At 37.9% G+C, this 12,590-nt stretch overlaps 1 protein-coding gene and 1 non-coding gene across 5 annotated transcripts in view; one reads left to right on the forward strand and one right to left on the reverse strand.

The window, feature by feature from the left end:
• The window catches only part of LOC137491262 (tripartite motif-containing protein 16-like), a 496,597-nt gene that overhangs the window by 483,690 nt on the left and 317 nt on the right, over positions 1 to 12,590 (forward strand). The window contains exons 5-6 of the transcript XR_012402640.1: positions 4,526 to 5,464; positions 8,094 to 12,490. The gene's annotated coding sequence lies outside the window, so the exon portion shown is untranslated. The remainder of the gene's footprint in view (positions 1 to 4,525; positions 5,465 to 8,093; positions 12,491 to 12,590) is intronic.
• The window catches only part of LOC100001152 (uncharacterized), a 45,258-nt gene that overhangs the window by 31,990 nt on the left and 678 nt on the right, over positions 1 to 12,590 (reverse strand). Inside the window, exons 2-4 of one of the 4 annotated variants that reach the window (XR_012402621.1) lie at positions 12,211 to 12,360; positions 8,368 to 8,492; positions 3,887 to 8,288 (exon numbers count right to left, since the gene is read on the reverse strand). This is a non-coding gene — a transcript (uncharacterized protein). Of the gene's footprint in view, positions 1 to 548; positions 3,333 to 3,886; positions 8,289 to 8,367; positions 8,493 to 12,210; positions 12,363 to 12,590 lie in introns of those variants that run through there. The other 3 variants (XR_012402619.1, XR_011011165.2, XR_012402620.1) reach the window with 3 other exon arrangements.

Consider the following 12,590-nt stretch of genomic DNA (forward strand, 5'->3'; position numbering starts at 1 on the left):
CGCTGTTTAGTTTTTCGTATATTTCCTTTTCTCCTTGCAGGACCGTCAATACTACTGATGATGAGAAACGTCAACTGATACTGACGAATCGTCTTCAAAACCGAATAGCTTGATGAATACAAGGATGAAGCCCATTATGAGTAGAAGGTGGAAGAGCCCTTAGCTTGGGGACTGGAATTTTAAGGTTCCAGCATGTCCAAGAAAGGGCGAAGAAACTCTGTAACCTAAGTAGGGAGCACGAGTCATTACTTCCACTTTCTTTAGTGACCTCACTGGTTGACCTGGAGCGGATTAATTCACTTCGGTCAAAAACAGGGGACTGAAGGAGTTAGAGTTCTACCTTCAAATTCATCTCAACAAATCAACGTTAATCCTTTTTCTCAACATCCTGTTTCTCATCACTTTTTACTAAATATAATTATTTAATTAATTTTTATTAAATTTAATTATTAATTATAGAACTTTGACTTGATTTATCTAATGTATACGTTCACACTGCTTAATGTAAGAATGTTCAGTGTCCTTGTTTCTCTGTTTGCTTATTTTAATTTTGTTTTCAGGAGACACAAAAACCAGGTCATAGGCCATGGAGATCACTCTCTCTCTGTCCCTCTGAACAAAGTATCGATGCAGAGGAGAAGAAAAACACCTGTTCTAGTTGTCCTGATATTGTCTACAGTAATTTACCTGTTTGATTCATCTGTTTTGATTGTAATTCTTATTAAAGTAATTCCTTTTGTATGGAGATAGACACTGTGTGTAGTAAGGATATTGTAGCAGACTGTTGATGGAACCAGTTTCATAACACAGCTGAACGTACAAGAAACATTCATTCATTTTCTTGTTGGCTTGGTCCCTTGCCTCAGCGGAATTAACCGCCAACTTATCCAGCAAGTTTTTACGCAGCGGATGCCCTTCCAGCTGCAACCCATCTGTGGGAAACATCCACAGTCACATTCACACCCACACTTATACACTACAGTCTATTTAGCCAATCCTGTACCACATGTCTTTGGACTGTAGGGGAAACCAGAACACCCGGAGGAAACCCACGCAAAGGCAGGGAGAACATGCAAACTCCACACAGAAACACCAACTGAGCCGAGGTTCTAACCAGCGACCTTCTTGCTGTGAGACGACAGCACTACCTGCTGCCCCACTGCCTCACCGTACAAGAAACATCCTTGAGATTTTAACACAGATGGTCTCTTGTGTCTTTTGTGACCCTGATTTAGCTTTTCACAGGTCGGAGATCAGCTCTTAATAACTTAGGGTCGACCTAACCCCCAGGAACCATGTCGCTATCCATATCTGGAGTTAGATACAAATCTTTCTTAACGCACGCATTGAGGCCATCCATATCTGGAGCTAGATACAATACTTCATTGACACGAGCATTTAGAATTGTCTATTTTTGCTGTAACCAATGAGAACTGTTTACCTGGATCCCACCCTTTCTGGACTTGTGTAGAGTATAATTACTGCATTGTTGTACTGTAAGTCAGAGCGGCCTAGGAACTCATTGCAAATGTTGAGCTGGCTTCTGCTGATGAAACTGCAAACTATCTTCAGTAAACTTCATTTATTTATTTGAATCTTTGACTCCGGCTCTTCTTCATCTGACAGACTGGTCATTCTTTGGGTTAAACTGTATACCATCCCTACCGTAGTAAACTAGAACTTAAAAATAAAGATCCTTTACTAATAAAAGATGCAACACAGGACAATTGAATGGGCTTTCTAAACTTGAGGCCCTGCTATTCTGCAAACTAACCATCCTGGAGCTTCACCTTATTTGATGTGCGGTGTCTTCCCAGTGATTTGTTTCTCATTCAGAGAGTCAGACAGAGAACATCATGCAAAACAACACTAGCTACATGAATACACTGGAGAGTGTGGAGAGTGGAAGAAACGCGACACATTTACAACCCCACCAACAACCCCAGTGTAGGAGTGTTGGAAAAGAGTATACCGTCCCTCAGCCTTTTTAAACATTATTCAGACATGAAAAATCCTGTGCATATGAAAAATGTTGTGCTCCATTCATATCATGTGTGCAACTTCTTGTCCATGTGTTTCTCAAGCTGCGGCGATTGAGTGAAACTCTGTGGACACTGATCAGATCTGTACGGTTTCTCTCCAGTGTGAATCCTCTTCTGTTTTTAGATGTGTTAACCAATAAAACTTCTTGTAACAGTGTGAATCGTCTGGTGCAGTTTCAAATTTGGAGCTGTAAGAAAAGTCTTCTCACACTCAAACACATATACTCTTTCACACCAGTGTGGATCTTCATGTGTTCATTAAGGTTTGCTGATCGGTTGAAACTCTTCCCACACTGAGTACATGTGAATGGTTTCTGTCCAGTGTGAGTCTCATGTGTTTAATAAGGTCTGAGGAGTTGCTGAAACTCATCCCACACCGAAGCTGCGGTCATACTAGAGTTTAAGCATGCGAAATTCTGTTGTTTGATTTCTCTATAGTGTGGATCCTCATGTGTAGATTAAGGTAAGATGATTTGCTGAAACTCTTCCCACACTGAGTGCATATGAATGGTTTCTCTCCAGTGTGGATCCTCATGTGTTTATTAAGGTTTGACGAGCGGTTGAAACACTTACCACACTGAGTGCATGTGTATGGTTTCTCTCCAGTGTGGATTATCATGTGTAGATTAAGGTATGATGATTGGCTGAAACTCTTCCCACACTGAGGGCATATGAATGGTTTCTCTCCAGTGTGGATCTTCATGTGTTTATTAAGGTTTGATGATAGGCTGAAACTCTTCCCACACTGAGTGCATGTGAATGGTTTCTGTCCAGTGTGGATTATCATGTGTAGATTAAGGTATGATGATTGGCTGAAACTCTTCCCACACTGAGGGCATATAAATGGTTTCTCTCCAGTGTGGATCCTCATGTGTTTATCAAGGTTTGATGATAGGCTGAAACTTTTACCACACTGAGTGCATGTGAATGGTTTCTCTCCAGTGTGGATCCTCATGTGTCGATGAAAATTTGATGAAAAGTTAAAACTCTTCCCACACTGAGGGCATATAAATGGTTTCTCTCCAGTGTGGATCCTCATTTGTTTATTAAGGTTTGATGATAGGCTGAAACTCTTCCCACACTGAGTGCATGTGAATGGTTTCCCTCCAGTGTGGATCCTCATGTGAATCTTAAGTTTGTTTTTGTTTGCCAAACTCTTTCCACACTGAGTGCAGGTGAAACAATTCTTGTCTCTCCTTTTCAAAATACCATCAGTCTGTAAATTAGTTTTTTCCTCAATTTTGACAGGATGTTCCTCCTCTTTACTCCCCTCATTCTGTTCAATTAGGTCTGAAAAATATTTTTTTTAAAAACATTCGTTTTCATTAAGTCTATAAAACTCTGCATGAAAATCTTCATCAAAAGCTGAAAAGTGAAAAGACACTGGAAACATTGGCTATGCACACTGTAATTTTGATGCACATTAAATGTAAAATTAATCAGGTCATATTTTGTTCTATCCATTAATGTGTACACATTTAAGCAGATTTAATACAATTAATGTTTATTTAGTGCTTTTACAATGTAAAATGTGTCAAAGCCGCTTAACATAGAAGTTATAGTTAATTGAATCTGTCAGTCCAGTTTTCAGAGTTTCTTACATAATTGATCATAAAAGTAATTTTGTTCATATTGATAAGACAGATTTGGAAGCTGTAAATGACCTGTTTTTATTCGTATTTATTCATAATTACAAAAAAATGTTTTTCTAAAATGTGTAAAGTAGACCAGGGCTCAAAATGAACCTTTTTGCTTGGTAGCACCAGTGCTCCTAATTTAAAAAATGTAGGCGCATCAACCAAAATTTTGTCGCACACACCAATTATAAGCACCGTTACCACAAGTTTTATACAAACAAATTTATTGCATTTGAAATCAACACGAATCAAACTAACAAGCAAAAAAATATATGCATGCATGAGGAAAATATGTCTCAACGAAATCCCATTATCACAAAAAAATACCATAAATGAGGGACCAAAAGATACTCAGACCACTCACCAGCCCTTCACGCACTGCTTGACACAACTGAATCTGTTAACGCTTGCTGTGCTGTTCTCACGGGTGCTGTATGATACTGCACTGATTTTGACATATACTGTACCTTATTATATGCATACGTCATGTTAATAGCAATACCAGTCTTTTCATGAGCAGCGATATTAGTTTAATCAGTGCAAGCCTGCTTGCGATGGTTTAATCTAAATTTACAATATATACAGTTGTACATAAAATGTGGTCTAAAAATATATTTAATGTGTAGTCTAAAAATATACATACAATAAAAAATTATAAACCAGAGTTGTGCAGATAAAGAACAGTATATGTTGCAAAAAGGCTTGTGCACATGATGATTATGATAAAGTGACAGTTTCATAATATATGTGAACGTAGTATGATGTGTCTAACTGGTAGACCAATGTTACATAAAGTGACCAGTGCAGATGAATGTGTGCATGTGTGTTTGTTTTCATGTGTGTCAGAGTCCAAAAATGCATGTGGAGGGAGAGGGGAGTGGTGGCAGAGTTGGGAGAGGGTTCAGCTTCCTGACAGCCTGATGGATGAAGCTGTCTTGCAGTCTGTTGGTCCTGGCCTGGAGACTTCGCATTCTCCACCCTGATGGCAGCAGACTGAAGAAGCTATGCATTGGGTAAGTGAGGTCTGCTGTTATGCAGAGGGCTTTTCGGGTGAGACGGGTGCTGTAAATGTCCTGGAGGAAGGGTAGAGGGACACCAATGATCTTCTCAGCTGTTCTCACTATGCGCTGAAGAGTTTTCCTGCAGGATGCATTGCAGGCTCCAAACCACACAGTGATGCAGCTGGTCAGGATGCTCTCAATTGTGCCTCTGTAGAAGGTCTGCATGATTGAGGCTGGTGCTTTTGCTCTTTTAAGTTTGTGGAGGAAGTAGCTGTGATTTTTTGTCCAGGAGAGATCCTCAGTGATTTGTGCACCCAGGAACTTAGTGCTGCTCACATGCTCCACAGACGCACTGTTAATGGTCATTGAAGCATGCAGAGTGTGCACTTTCTTGAAGTCAATAACTATCTCCTTTGTCTTTTCCACATTTAAGAAGAGATTGTTGTCTCTGCACCACTCGGCCAGATGGCTCACCTTGCTTCTGTAGTTTTTCTAATCGTTTTTGTTGATGAGACCTACCACAGTTGTGTCATCCGCAAACATCATGAAAAGATTGGAGTTGTGAGATGGTGCACAGTCATGAATCAGAAAAGTGAAGAGGATAGGGCTCAGCATCCCTGAGAGGCCCCAGTGTTTAGAGTGATGGTGCTGGATGTGTTACTGTCGGCCAGTACTGCTTGTGGTCTTCCGCTGAGAAAATCCAGCAGCTAGTTACACAGAGAGGTGTTACTCTGACAGCTGGACCAGTTTTTGAGTGAGCTGTTGGGGGATGATAGTGTTAATTGCTGAATTGAATTGAATTTTATTTGACAGATTTTAGACAAACTGTACAAAAAGTATTCCATACACTTTGTTAAAAAAAACTGTCGAGGATAAAAACACAATAAAGCCCTGGGCTTATTTCCATTGTGGTCCTCTGTTTAATTAAAACAATGTATGGCTTCATAATACTAATGAAGAATAAAACAAACAGTCGCCACAGCGGTACAAACAGCCAACCCATCCAGCACAATGTCCCTCCAGCCGCCAACCTATTCACACTCAAGTAACATAATTTAAAAAATCCTCATCCACCATGCAAAACTAATTATCCTCATCAAACAACCATCTTTTAATAGCTTTTTTGAACAACCTTAAATCTTTTATTTCCTTGATTGCTTTTGGTAGTTTGTTCCACATGATTGCACTTGTATATAAAAACATATTTTTCCCCACTAAACTTCTAAATTTAAATAAACAAATATTAAAATCCCAACTCCTAGTACTGTATGAATGCTGTTGCCTCACCATTTGAAAATAGTTCATCAAATAGCTAGGAACCACATTATTAAACATTTTACGTACCATTCCCAGTTTTAAAAAACACACTCTATTACTAACAGTTAACATACCTAATTTATTAAAAGACTCTTTGTGCAAATGTGCTCTAGGATGCATTTTTAAAATTATTCGTACTAATTTATTTTGTGCCTTTTGCAATTTCTCCTTCAAATTTTGTGAGCAGCTACTGTACCAAAATGACGTAGCATAATCAAAATGGGGTTGAATTAAAGCTCCTGCCAACAATTGTAAAGAATGAACATCCAAAAGATCAGATTGCCTTGCTAAAAACCTAATTTTTCCACAAATCTTCGTAATAACTTTTTTTGCCATAGCATCTCCTGATAATTTATTATCTATTAAGCAACCCAAATAGTTTATCACATTTTTTGACTGAATTTTCCAATCATTAATCTTAACTACCAAATTATCATCTTTTTTTAATTTCACTCTTGAAGCAAATAAAATAGCCTCTGTTTTACCCATGTGTAAAGAAAGTTTGTTGTCTAAAAACCAGTTGTAAACACTTTTTAACTGTGAACTCATAATTTCTTCCAGGGCCCTTTTGTCATGATGAGATACTAAAATTGCGGCATCATCAGCATAAAGATAGAGCTCCTCTGAACACGCTATTTTTAAATCATTAATATATAAAAGAAAAAATAATGGACCTAAAATACTTCCTTGAGGTACTCCACAGTTGATTGATAAGGGAGCAGATAATATACCCTTTATATCGACTCTCTGGTTTCTATCATGCAGATATGACTGAACCCACTTTAAAGACACTTTATCAAATCCAATTGCCTTTAATTTATATAGTAAAATTTGATGGTCCACAGTGTCAAAAGCCTTCTGAAGGTCCAGCAGCACCATTCCACAATAGTTGCCACCATCTACAGCTCTCCGTATTTTGTCTGTCATATGTAATATACATGTCTCGGTGGAATGCAATGCTCTAAAACCTGACTGTAACTCATACAAAATATGTTTTTTAGTAATGTAGTTGACTATCTGTTCGTGTACAATTTTTTCCAGAATTTTAGACATAACCCCTAAGATTGATACAGGTCTATAGTTAATCATATCTAACGTACTTCCTTTTTTATATAATGGTATAACTCTAGCACTTTTAAAATCACATGGTATTTTCCCTTGTTCAATAGATAAATTTAAAATATGTGACACCAAGGGGGCAATCACTTTAACAGAGTCTTTAAAAAATCTAGCAGGAATATTATCAACTCCAGGAGCCTTATTTAATTTTAACTCACTAATAATTTTTAAAACTTCACTTTCTGTAACAGGTCTCAGACTAAAAGAATCCGGCAAAATGTCCTGTTGTCTATAAAAAGAAAACACTCTATCTTCATTGTAAATATCAGGTTGCCCTGGAAGCTGACCACATAATTTTTTTGCTAACAATATAAAATACTGATTAAAAGATTCGGCAATATCCTTCGGATGAACTATTAATTTGTCTTCTACCTTTAAGTTAATTTTAGATGATTTCCTACTTTTAGCATTTGAATAACCTAAATTTCTCAGTACACCCCAAAGTTTTTTTTGGATCAAATTTATTTTCATTGACCTTATCCTTAAAAAAAACCCTTTTTGCTTCTCTTATTTTGTTCCTAACCTCATTTCTCTTTAATTTATAAAACTCATAACTGCTACAATCACTATCCTTCCTAAACTTGGCAAAACTCTCATCTCTTATCTTTAACAGTTGTAAAATTTCATCTGTAATCCAAGGGTCTGATCTTTGTTTAACTCTTATTTTTTTATATGGTGCTATTTTATTCAAAGCATTACTGAACAGATCCTTAAAACAATCCCATGCTGCCTCCACATCCTTGGATCCCCATACCCCGGACCAATCAACTTTATCCAATATATCACAAAATAAATTAGGACTATAATTCTTCATTGACCTCACTAAAACAGTATTATGACCCATAAGCTTCACCTTTTGCACTTTTCTACATAAATATACTAAAAAATGATCACTCATACTACACTCAATAACACTCATACACTACACTCATACTACACTCAATAACACCACTACAACTTATCTTGTAGTCTTGTAGTCTTATCTTGAACTGAAGTCTATGAACAGCATTCGGATGTAGGAGTCTGTTTTGTCCAGATGTGTGAGCGCTGAGTGAAGTGCAGTGGAGATGGCGTCATCAGTCGAGTGGTAGGACCGATATGTAAACTGAAAGGGGTCCAAGGAGGGGGCAGGACAGACTTAATATGCTGCATCACAAGCTGGAAGCTCCTCTCTGTGTGGTGTAAACAAAGACCAGTGTGTTATTGCCCGTGTTGGAAAGTCTGTGTGTTGGTGTATTTTTGGAAACACACTTTTTAGGTCTGCATGGTTAAAGTCCCCAGCCAGGATGAGAAAAGCATCTGGGTGGGCTGTAGGCTGCTCACTGATGTGCAGGTACAGGTCTTTCAGTGCCTCAGTCATATTGTTGGCATTGGAGCTGGGAGGGATGTAAACAGAAAAAAGCAGTATGGCTGTTTATTCCCTCTGTAGATAAAACGGCTGGCACTTTAAAACCATAAACTTCACCAGTGGCAAGCAGTTTTTGCAGACTACAATGGTATCACGACTGGAACCGCAATGTCCAGAACATAGTCACTGAGCCAAGTTTCTGTAAACACAAATGCACAACAGTTTTTTACAGTCTTTTAAGATGAACGAAGTAGACGGCTATAGTCCAGTTTGTTGTCTAGCAAGCGTACGTTCGCTAGAATGATGAAGGGAATAGCAGGTTTGTGTGGGTTAGTCGCTAGCCTAGTTCAGATCCCCCAACGCTTGCCCCTCTTCTGCTTTCTCTTGCCTCCATTGTGGGCGAGGTGTTGAAGTGGGGGTCGGAGGATGAGTAGGCCTCTGGAGCAAACGGAGATTTTGCAGCTCCTCCGTGTCTGCGGAGTTTAACTTGTAAAGTTTGGTTCTGCCGATGTCGAGCAAAAATTTATGACTATATGTGCGCTTAAGCACAGATAAACGCAGCGAGGACGTACATGACAAAGAACACAAAAACACTGTCTTGTCAGGAAAGAGAGAAGCCGCAGCGTGTGCACGTGCCTTCATCTTTAAAAAAGCAAGAGTGGAAGTGGAAGAGTGGTTAACACCAGAGTGGATGCAGCGAAAGAGCGAGTGACTGGTCTGGAGTCTGTGTTGGGTGGATACTCTGACTCTCTTACTACGCTGGAAAAAGAGTTTAGTATCTTGAAAAAAGAAGCTGGCTCTGCTGAGACCAAAGCGAAGATCTTGAGGAGAGGTCTCCCCGCTCAAATCACTATACGCAGCAAACCAGTGGACGACAAGGAACTGCCATGCGCCTTTGTAATTAAATGCCACTACTTTTCTGAACAAGAGGATATTTTGAAGAAAGCCATTGAAATGAAGGCAATCACGACAGTACACTGGGCTGTCAAAGACAATACAAATGTTAATGTCAATCTCCGGTTAACTTTTAAATTACCACTATAGCATGTTCGTTGTTATTTCTAGCTCTCAAGTATGTTTTGTCAATAATGGTGTAGCTTCGTATTAAAACATCAAGAGCTGTTCAAATGGTTTTGTTTTATATGTAAGATCCCACATGGTAAGCTAGTTAAGAGTGGGAGTAGCTGGAAGTGTGAGCAAGTTTAAATGCAAGGTTTCAATGTTGTGTTGTTTCGTGTTTATAAGTGTTTGTGTGATCACCCCATTTTTTTTCTTTTTTCTCTTTTTTTTCCTCTCTCCCCCACACATCTCCCTACATACAAAACCCACAGATTCCTTTTAGATGCTTCTGATAAATGTTTTCGACAGCCCTCCATAAAATGGGTGGAGTGAAGACAAACTTTACCAGTTGGAATGTGTGGGGGCTAAATCACCCAGTGAAACAAAACAAGGTGTTCGCACATCTTAATAAGTAAAAATCCGATATTGTATATTCACAGGAGACACATCTGTTGAAAAAAAACTATTCTAAACATAATAGAGGAGGCTATACACAAATATATCATTCTAATTTTAACAGCAAAAGTAGGGGCGTTGCTCATCTCATACATAAGAATGTACAGTTTGTTTTGGAGTCAAATGTGTTGGTTAAAAATGGCAGATACATAATAATCCAAGGTTAACTTTTTAACATGTCTGTGGTCCTGGCCAATGTGTATGCTTCTAATTGGGACAATGAAAAATCTTTCAGAGATTTATTTTCAATTTTGCCTAGTCTCGACACAATTTAATTTTAGGAGGCGATTTAAATTGTGTTTTGCACCCAATTTTGGACCGATCTAGCTCTTCGAGTAATACATTAAGTTAGCCAGCACAATGTATCAACTCCTTTCTTCAGACATATGGTGTAAGTGACCCCTGGAGATTTAAAAATCAATCTTCCAAGCAATTTTTCCTCTATTCACCTGTGCATCAAACCTATTCCAGGACTGACCATTTTCTCCTGGACAAGCAGTTACTTCCCTTAATGTCAGAAGCAGAGTATGGTAGTATTGTTATTTCGGACTATTGTCCAGTCTCACTAAAGCTATGTTTTCAGGCAATGTAATCCCCCAACGTACATGGCGGTTTAACTCAAGACTCTTGGCAGACGATGATTTTGTAAAATTTATTGATGCTCAAATTGATTTCTTCCTTAAGACAAAGGAATCCCCAGAGATAAGTTATAGCATCCTATGGGATACTCAGAAACATATATACGAGGACAAATTTTAGATTAAGCTAGTGCAATTAAAATTTAAATAGTGAAAGTCAAAACAGCTTACAGAGATTATAAATAAAATTAATACAATTGATCAGCTACACTCAACATCACCTTCCGAAGAGCTCTATAAGAAAAGACTTCTTCTGCAAGCGGAATATGACTCCCTGACAGATGAAAATGCAGAGGATCTCCACATAAGATCAAGCTAGATTCATTTTGAGGGAAATAAGCTGGCAGGTTATTGTGTTACCAACTGAAACAATCCTCAGCAGCTGGTTTTATAGCAGCAGTTAGTAAGGATGATGGCAGTATTATTACTGATCAACAGAGAATTAATGATCAATTAAAAAACTTAAATAAAACTGTTTACAGCTCTGAGGTAAACGAGATTGAACGTGAGAGCTTTTTTTATTATTTAGAATAACCATGCCTTTGTGATTTAGATTAGTTGGCATTAGAAGGAAATTTAACACCTTCTGTAATTGAAAATGCAATCAAAAAATTGAAAACTGGAAAAGCACCAGACCCCAATGGCTTCCCGTCCGAGTTTTATAAGAAGTTTACTGCCAAGCTAACACCCCTGTTGTGCAAGGTATTTGCTGAAGCTCTTGTTTCGGAATCACTCTTTCCTTAGATGCCCATAAGGCATTTGATAGATAAGAGTAGATCTATTTTTTTACAGCGCTTAAAAAAATTGGTTTTGATCCTGGATTCTGTTCCTTGGTTAAAATTTTATATTCCAGGCCCCAAGCATCGATTCAAACAAATAATATTATTTCTAAAGGCTTTCCACTCTCTAGAAGAACGAGACAGGGCTACCCTCTGTTCTTTGACATTGCCATTGAACCTCTTGCAACTGTATTAAGGAACTCAGATGGCTTGCAAGGAATTTTCAGAGAGGGACATAAACAAAAGCTCCTGCTATATGCGGATGATCTTCTTTTTCTGTCAAATCCAGAAACATGTATTCCAAAAGCTCTTACAATAATTTCAGAATTTGGAAATGCTTCTGGATACAAAGTAAACCTAGCAAAGAGTCTCCTTTTCCCTATCAATGATAGAGCACAGCAAATGTCCTTCCAATCCTTTCCATTTTCAGTAAGTCCTGATAAATTTGTATAGTGAGTGTGACACGCAAATATAAGGATTTGTTCAATAATAATTTTAAAACGGCATTAGTGCCCAAGGACGTTTTTAGTGCTCAAGGACACCTTACAAACAGTAGGAGAACAAAAAAAGCAACAACCTTAAGAAGGTAGAGAAAATGGGAGACTAATAATACATAAAATAATGACAAAAGACACGAGAACAAGCAACAAGAAAGAAACTCATTCCTGTCTTTCAATGAGTGCTTATGTGCATTTAGGAGAACTAGGAAGCACACTCAGGGCTGCAAGATGGATTTAATTTAGTATTCTTATTATTAAAATATATCTGAATGAGGATCAAATGACTGAGTTGGTCTTTGAGAATAAAAATTAACCTGTTTGTTCTTGCAGATCTTCCTGTTTGACTGTGAATGTTTCTTCAATCTTCACATCTTCACTCTCCTCTTTAATAAACGCCATCTTTATAACAGTGTGGAGATCAGTCGCTTCAGCAGGAGTTTTTCTCTGTGTTTGGACACTTTATCCTGTTTAAAATGAACAAAACAATAAAAATTTCCTGTTTAAAATAAATAAAACAATGAACAGAAACAAAATAACTTCTCTTCAACACTTGCTTAAACAGTTTCTTTATATGAGAGTCATTAACAAATAGAGGTAAAGTTGGTTTTATATTCGCACATTCTGACTTTCCCCTTAATAATATAATTTCATGAAAGTATTATTTGCAAACTCTAAATAGCGAAATCATATTAGC

The sequence above is a fragment of the Danio rerio genome, chromosome 4 (assembly GCF_049306965.1).
Source record: "Danio rerio strain Tuebingen ecotype United States chromosome 4, GRCz12tu, whole genome shotgun sequence".
NCBI lineage: Eukaryota > Metazoa > Chordata > Actinopteri > Cypriniformes > Danionidae > Danio > Danio rerio.